The sequence below is a fragment of the Medicago sativa genome, chromosome 5 (assembly GCF_051527215.1).
Source record: "Medicago sativa cultivar Bolivia chromosome 5, Bolivia_mono, whole genome shotgun sequence".
NCBI lineage: Eukaryota > Viridiplantae > Streptophyta > Magnoliopsida > Fabales > Fabaceae > Medicago > Medicago sativa.
In genome coordinates, this window is record NC_140753.1 from 59208579 (window position 1) to 59217270 (window position 8692).

Below are 8692 nucleotides of genomic sequence, written 5' to 3' on the forward strand. Positions count from 1 at the left end.
ATTAAGTTTTATGGGATCAAGTTGAAAGTATAATTTATTAAAAATAAATTAAAAGAAATTTTAAATTTATAGAAAAGATGGGTATTTTGAGGCTTGATAGAGAATAACTAAATTAAAACGATAGATGTGTACTCTTCACAACAACAAGTATTTCAAATGCTTGTACTTAACAAGTAAATCTTATTTTGCCTTTTAGTTTCTCATCAATATGTTTTACTAATAGATTACTTTACAAAGTATCGACAAATGTGATAATAGAATTTGTGTAAATTTACCACAAACTAAATAACTCCTTTTTCATAATATTGGAAAATATTATTAAAAATTTATAAAATAATTTAGACGTACTCAAGTCATGTGGAATATCAATACAGGCTATTATAGGTGTTCAATTCAAGTCCATAATTTTGATTCAATGAGAACATTGGGAAGAAGTGACATTTCGCAATATAGATTATCTTCCATTTTCATTTGCTTCTACATGAGAGGAACAAGGATTAATGAAAACAAATGTAATTGTCGTCGATTTGTATTTTTTTCAATTAAGTTGAAACTATTTTTATTGTTTCGTTTCATTAATTTTACTGATCTCTTATATTATCAGATGAGCGAATCAGATTCAACTCAAACTATCTACAACATTATTGGATGGAGACAATTATCGTTCAACAATTTAATCTTATTTTCTCGTGAGATGGCTTACTTTATAGGACTAATCCTTGTTTCTTTTATTTTACGAAACAAACAAGGACACCACAAGAAAAAAAAATGATTGACATGTTTCATCAAAGGTACAAAAGAAAATCAAGCAAGACGAGAGTAGAGGAGTCGAGAAAAGAAAACATTCAACAAGGAAATTTACTGTGAAATTTGGGCATAGGGCATCATGCACTAAAGTTGCTCTAACAAAATGAAGTATTCGATAGAAGGATGAATTCGGAAATACGATAGAAACCAAGTTTTTTTTTAGGGGTCATGTTAACTTGTGCCCTTAGGGCACATGTTAAGCAACCCAAAAATGGAAACATTTTCTTAAATTTTGTGCATTCAATTATTGAAAAGTAAAAAAGTTAAAGTCAAATGCATTAATTACAATAAAATATTTCTATTTTGAATCATTAACTTGTGCGCACAAGTTAACATTTCCCTTTTTTTAGTTATATACAAACCAAGATTTATTTATACTTTCTTTTTTGAAAGAAGATTTATTTATACTTGTCCCTAAGAAATTTTAAAAATAAACGCAAGGAAGTTTCTAAAGTGAAAACAAAGTCTGAATAGAAAATACAATAGGGTTAATTAAGTTTTTAGTCCCTATAAATATTCACAATTTTGTTTTTAGTCCTTACAAAATAAAATCACACTTTTTAGTCCTTGTGACATTTTCCTTAAGCATTTTAGGGACCAAAAATGTTGATAAAATTTTTTGATAGGGACTAAATATGCTATGGAAAAATTTTATAGGGACTAAAAATGCTGATGGAAAATTTTATAGGGACTAAAAAGTGTGATTTTATTTTATAGGGACTAAAAACAAAATTCTGAATATTTATAGGGACCATTTACTTAATTAACCCAATACAATATAACCATCATAACATACATACCCTCTTCTCTCAAAAAAAAAAAAAAAATACATACCCTCTTTCAAAAAAAAACTTAAATACCCAATATTTATTTTTAAACTACAACGTGGGACAACCCTATGATCCATCTTCCCTCAAACAAAAAAAAAATAAAAAATAAAAACCCGATGATCTATCTGCTTCAATACCCCTGGCAAACCAAACAACGCCTCCTTCTCTAATCTCTAGTCTTCCTCAACCACGTCACATGATTATGCACCCCCTTGTTGGGTTAGGGTTAGGATTAGGGTTAGAAAAAAGAGGTGGCTCACGACCAAAAGTTAGGCTTAGATCGAGAGCAAGGTCTACCAAATTTGAAGTAGGAGCAGTAACCAATTCTGCAAATAAGGAGCAGTAACCAAACCAGAAGATCTAACATAAGGATGATGGTGTTTGATTTTCAAATATGGTGGAGGGTTAAGATAGACTAGAGGAGGGTGATGAGGGTAAGATTCCAGTAGAAGAATAACAATTGGAGTATGGTAAGTTACAGCTTTGTAGGTCATGGGAATAGTGCCGTCGGCTTGGACTATGTCGAAGGCGCGGCCACAAATTTTGTAAATCATGGTGTTGGTTCCAGGTTTGAGTGTTGGATAGTTTGTGAGGAGAGAGAGGAGGTGGTCATGGATGAGAAATTGTGTGTCTTCGGAGTAACAGAGGCTGCTTTGGGAGAGGATTGAGCTTAGGATTTGTGGGGTTTCGGGGTTTGGTTCCGTTGGAACATCCATTGTTAGGGGTACATCCATTATTAGAGGTACATCCATTGTTAGGGCTTGGTGATGGGTGGAAAATTTGTGAAAGAAGGGTAAAAAGAGGAGCGTGGGAACACAAAAATATGATGTATGGGAATCTCTTTAAGTGCACAGTCCAAGTAGTGTGATATGATGACATTGCTAAAATGAGGCTAAACATCAAAGACATAGTTAGGGACACTTACATAGACATTTTTGTCATAATTAGAAGGACATGGAAAATTACATTTTTCTTTGGTACATTATTATAGTAAAGCAAAGACTACTATGTTTCAATATTTTCAACCACCAAAAATGAGGATATATTTATGCATGTGACTATCTCTTGCAAATTATTTCAATTGGTATACATAATACATACCTCAACTGCAAATAATGTCATAAGGGAATGGTGGAAACTTTAAAGGGAAGAATTCTAAATAATTGTGCATGTTAACAAATTTAAAATATTAAGTTTGTATTGGAATTTCTCCATTTTAATTAAACATAAATTTTTAATAAATAATGTGTGTTTTTCAATAAAAATTTATTACTTTTAATTATTTTAACATGTACAATATTGCACATGTTAGACATAATCATCATGATGTTATCCTCATCATCTAAGCATACTTAACTACATAATTCTAATAGAATTCGGACTCGCCATGTTAAAGTTCATTAATACTCCACAAGTGTTTTTATAGACTCTTTGTAAATTCCACATCATTTGAATTCTTTAAGCTCTAGTATAATAAAATTCGCGAAAGAGAAAGCTTCTTAGATGTTCCAGGTAAAAATCCTCCAACGGAACCTTCAAGGGGTGAACCACGGTCAATGTTTATGTACTTGAAATTGGTCAAAGAATTCTCACATGAAAAATAACATAAATGTAGTTACAACTGTACAGGGTTAACTGTCATTTTGTTGGGACCACGGTTCACCATTCGGACAATAATTCTTTGTCTTGATTTCGTAGTTTTCACGTAAAAAGTAATGAATTTAAGTGTATCATATTATGCTATCTTCTTGTTGCGGATTCGATGTGAAAACCACACCAATAAAAACTTGATGTGTGGAGCAAATTAATACCAAGCAATCAATTGAAGCGGATGACAAAAATAAATCAAACAAAAATAAAACAGCAAGAGAGGAGAGAGAGAGAGAGAGAGAGAGAGAGAGAGAGAGAGAGAGAGAGAGAGAGAGAGAACACAAGAATCTGTTTACCCAGTTCGGTCTAATGATGACCTACTCTGGGGGAGAGAGCAGCTCTCCGTTCCACTATAATGATATGAGTTTCTTTACAAAGAGATGTCAAAGGGTTACAAGAATCAGTCTTCAAACCTAATTCTACCCAAAGTCCTAGCCTCTTCCCGTGACCAAGAGACTCAATCCTAATAGTGTTTTGTTCAAGGTGAATCGAAAAAAAACCCAACCCTAGTGTTGTTGCCAAGAGAATTCTCTATAAACCCTAGTTTTTATGTTGGCTTCTAAACCCTGTTTTCTACTCTTAGTTTCATCTGATACAAGGTTTATATTTATAGTAAAAGTAACCCCCTTAAAATATGGAACAAATCTCCACTGAAAAATACGTTTTTTTTATTTCCTTCAGCGTACCATCGTGCCACGTTACGATTCCATCGTGGCACGATTTTTCCAGTGCTTGCCTCAGGATCTGAAACCACCAATCGTGGCACGTTGCTCTCCATCGTGGCACGTTGCTTCTGAATTCTGAACCTGATTTTAAGTTAACTCTTACAATTCTCCACCTTGACTTCAAATCAGTGATGATGCCAATTTAACCATCAATCACCTCGCTGCTCTCTCCAACCTTCATCTATTCTTCAATGAAGTTAATCAAGTCCAAGCAATGCTTGAATCTTGATCTTGGTAATGATTTGGTGAACATGTCAGCTGGATTTTCTTCCGATGCCACTTTCTCCACCATGATCTCCTTTGTCTCAATCATGTCTCTAACAAAGTGCAAACGAATGTCAATGTGTTTTGTTCTTTCATGATAGACCTGATGATTTGCCAAATGAATGGCACTTTGGCTATCACAATGTATCTTCACACACCCTTGACTAATCCCCATTTCTCCAATCATACCTTTCAACCATATGGCTTCCTTGACCCCTTCAACAAGGGCTATGTACTCTGCTTGAGTTGTTGAAAGAGCTACAACTGATTGTTGATTTGCCTTCCAAGTTACCGTTGTACCGAACAAAGTAAACACAAAACCTGATAGAGATTTTCTAGTGTCTACATTACCTGCATAGTCCGCATCCACATATCCTTCCAAAGCATCCCTTCCTGGTTGTGACCTTGTATACTTCAGACCACCTTTCAAAGTCCCATTCAAATATCTCAGAACCCACTTCAAAGCTTGCCAGTGTACTTGACCCGGATTTGCCATAAACCGACTTATCACACTTATTGCATAGGATAAGTCCGGTCTACTACAAACCATACCATACATGATGCTTCCAACCCCACTTGCATAGGGAGTACCCTCCATCTTGCCTTTCTCTTCATCGGATTGAGGACACTGCTTTATTGACAACTTTGTGTGATGGCCAAGAGGAGTGCCAACGACTTTAGAATCTTTCGTTCTGAACCGCTCCACCACTTTCCTCAAGTAACCTTGCTGAGATAAGAACAGCTCACCTTTGTTTCGGTCCCTTATGATATCCATACCAAGTATCCTCTTTGCATTACCAAGATCCTTCATCTCAAATTCATCATTCAATCTTTTCTTGAGCTTCTGAATCTCTTGCATGTCAGAACTTGCCATAAGAATATCATCTACATAAAGGAGAAGGTAGAGAATGACTTTCTCATTTCTTCTCATCATGTAAACACAACTATCATAGTTGCTTCTCACAAAACCAGCCTTTATTAGGAACTCATCAAACCGACGATACCACTGCCTTGGACTTTGCTTCAACCCATACAAAGATTTCTTCAACAAACACACTTTTGTATTATCTTCCACGAAACCTTCTGGTTGTTGCATATAGATAGTTTCTTCCAACTCTCCATGTAGAAATGCGGTCTTCACATCCATTTGTTCTAACTCAAGATCATACATGTTAACAATCGCCATAAGTATCCTTATAGAACAATGTTTTACCACCGGTGAAAAGATTTCATTGTAATCAATCCCTTCCACCTGAGTAAAACCCTTTGCTACAAGTCTTGCCTTATACCTTGGTGCCTCGACCCCTGGTATACCTTCTTTCTTCTTAAACACCCACTTGCTTCCCACTACCCTTTGATTCTTAGGTAATGAAACAAGTTTCCAAGTCTGGTTCTTTTCCAATGAAAGTATTTCCTCATTCATTACCTTCAGCCAGTCCTTGTTTTCGTTGCTTTCTAATGCTTCCCTGAAGTTCTTTGGTTCCGAGTCTTGCAATTCTTCAGCTGCATTCAAAGCATAACATATGAGGTCAGCATAACCGTATCTAACAGGTGGATTAATTTGTCTCCTTATTCTATCTCTTGCTAGCTGATAGTCAGGATCAATTGTTTCTTGGCCTTCACTCTCATCAGGTACTGAAGTCTGATCCTCCCCTTCCCTTTCATCAGTGGTAGGCTCCACCTCAAACTGAATTTTCTCTACCCCCGTTTCTGAGCTTGTATCCAGGTCTTTGAACTTCATCCCCATGCGGGTCTCATCAAAAGTAACATCCCTGCTTATAATAAATTTTGATCCTCCAGGTTCCATCTTCCACAGTTTGTAACCTTTCACACCTTCAGGATAACCCATGAAAATACACTTCACAGCTCTAGCATCAAGTTTGTCCTGTCTCACATGAGCAAATGCTAAAGCTCCGAAAACTTTCAAATTAGAGTAGTCTGCCGGTCTCCCACTCCAAACCTCCATAGGTGTCTTGAGATCTATCCCTGTTGATGGACATCTGTTAATCAAATATGCTGCAGTACTAACAGCTTCTCCCCAGAAACTCTTGGACAATCCAGCTCCCAACAACATACACCTCACACGTTCCAACAAGGTCCTGTTCATTCTTTCAGCAAGACCATTCTGTTGAGGTGTGTATGCCACGGTTCTATGCCTCTTTATACCTCTTTTCCTGCAAAACTCATTAAACTGCTCTGAAACAAACTCCAGGCCATTGTCAGTTCTCAACACTTTCAGTTTAGTTCCAATCTGATTTTCTATAAGTGTATGCCATTCTTTAAATTTTTCAAAAGCGTCACTTTTATTCTTCAGAATGTATACCCATACCCTTCTAGAAAAATCATCAATAATAGACATGAAATATGAACCTCCCCCATGAGTTTTAACTGATGCTGGACCCCAAAGATCCGAATGAACATACTCAAAAGGCCTACTAGATTTATGCACACCCACCCCAAACTTCACCTTGTGTTGTTTGCCTAATGTGCAATTATCACAGAAATCTAGTTTGTTCAATTTTTCATTCCCTAGCAAACCTTGTTTAGCTAGCTCAACCAAACCCCTCTCACTGACATGACCTAACCTCAAATGCCACAGTTTAGTTATGTCCAGAGTGTCTACACTAGCAACCGATGCATGACCTATAACAGTGGAACCATCTAAAATATATAAACCATGTATTTTAGACCCTTTAGCTATAATTAATGCACCATGAGAAATTCTCATCATACCACGTTCAATTCTAGTACAATATCCTAGACCATCAAACATGCTTATAGATATTAAATTTCTCTTAAGTTCAGGAATATACCTCACATCCTTCAAAAGGAAATCACGATCATCAAACATTTTGAGACGGATAGTACCCATACCTTGAATCTTGCAAGCCTTATTGTTACCAAGGCGAACAACTCCACCTTCTTTCAGCTCCAATGTTTCAAAGTACTCCTTTCTCGGATAGATGTGATAAGAGCACCCAGAGTCCAAGACCCAGCCCTTTTCAGGTTCCCAACTTGTCACAGTTAGTGCTCCAGCACTCTCATAACCTTCCTCTTCACTTGCAATCTGAACGGATGGATTACCACTTCCATTGCCCTTTCTTTCCGGACAATCCTTCTTGAAGTGACCATAGTTGTGACAAATAAAACATTTGTACTTTGTTTTATTATCACCACCCTTTGACCTAGACTTTGATCTGGAATTCTTGCCTTTCCCCTTTCCTCTGTTTTCACTTCTCCCCCTTGAGACATTCAAGCCTTCTCCACTATCATCAACCTTCAACTCTTTGAACTTGGTTAACTCTTTGGTTCTCAAAGATGCTTGAACTTCCTCCAAAGTGATAGTGCCTTCTTTGCCATAAAGCATTGTATCCTTGAAATTCTCAAAGGACTTAGGTAAAGCACACAGTAGGTGTAAGGCTTTATCCTCGTCATCCAGATTTACATCTATGTTCGCCAAATCATCAATAATCTTATTGAATTCCGTCAGTTGCTCCATTATAGGTTTTGACTCCACCATTCGGTAAAAGTAGAGTTGTTGTTTCAAACATTGTCTATGTGCCAAGGACTTGGTCATGTACAATGAATCAAGTTTATTCCACATAGACACAGCAGTAGTCTCCCTTGCTACCTCTCTCAACACCTTATCACCAAGACACAGAATGATAGCACTGACCGCTTTATCATTCATCTCCGTCTTCTCTACAGGTGTCAGATGTGCAGGCATCTGTGCTTCTCCCTTCAATGCTTCAACACACTTTTGTTGAATTAGAATTGCCCTCATCTTTACCTTCCACAACCCGAAGTCGTTACTACCGGTAAACTTTTCAATATCCCACTTCGAACCCATGATACCTGGTTATTGATTTGACCTTTGCCCCACGGTGGGCGCCAATTGTTGCGGATTCGATGTGAAAACCACACCAATAAAAACTTGATGTGTGGAGCAAATTAATACCAAGCAATCAATTGAAGCGGATGACAAAAATAAATCAAACAAAAATAAAACAGCAAGAGAGGAGAGAGAGAGAGAGAGAGAGAGAGAGAACACAAGAATCTGTTTACCCAGTTCGGTCTAATGATGACCTACTCTGGGGGAGAGAGCAGCTCTCCGTTCCACTATAATGATATGAGTTTCTTTACAAAGAGATGTCAGAGGGTTACAAGAATCAGTCTTCAAACCTAATTCTACCCAAAGTCCCAGCCTCTTCCCGTGACCAAGAGACTCAATCCTAATAGTGTTTTGTTCAAGGTGAATCGAAAACAAACCCAACCCTAGTGTTGTTGCCAAGAGAATTCTCTATAAACCCTAGTTTTTATGTTGGCTTCTAAACCCTGTTTTCTACTCTTAGTTTCATCTGATACAAGGTTTATATTTATAGTAAAAGTAACCCCCTTAAAATATGGAACAAATCT

General features: G+C 36.9%; 1 pseudogene; it reads right to left on the reverse strand.

The window, feature by feature from the left end:
- Positions 1–1252: 1252 nt before the first annotated feature.
- LOC146923562 (protein ELC pseudogene) lies at positions 1253–2460 on the reverse strand (annotated as a pseudogene).
- Positions 2461–8692: the final 6232 nt, after the last annotated feature.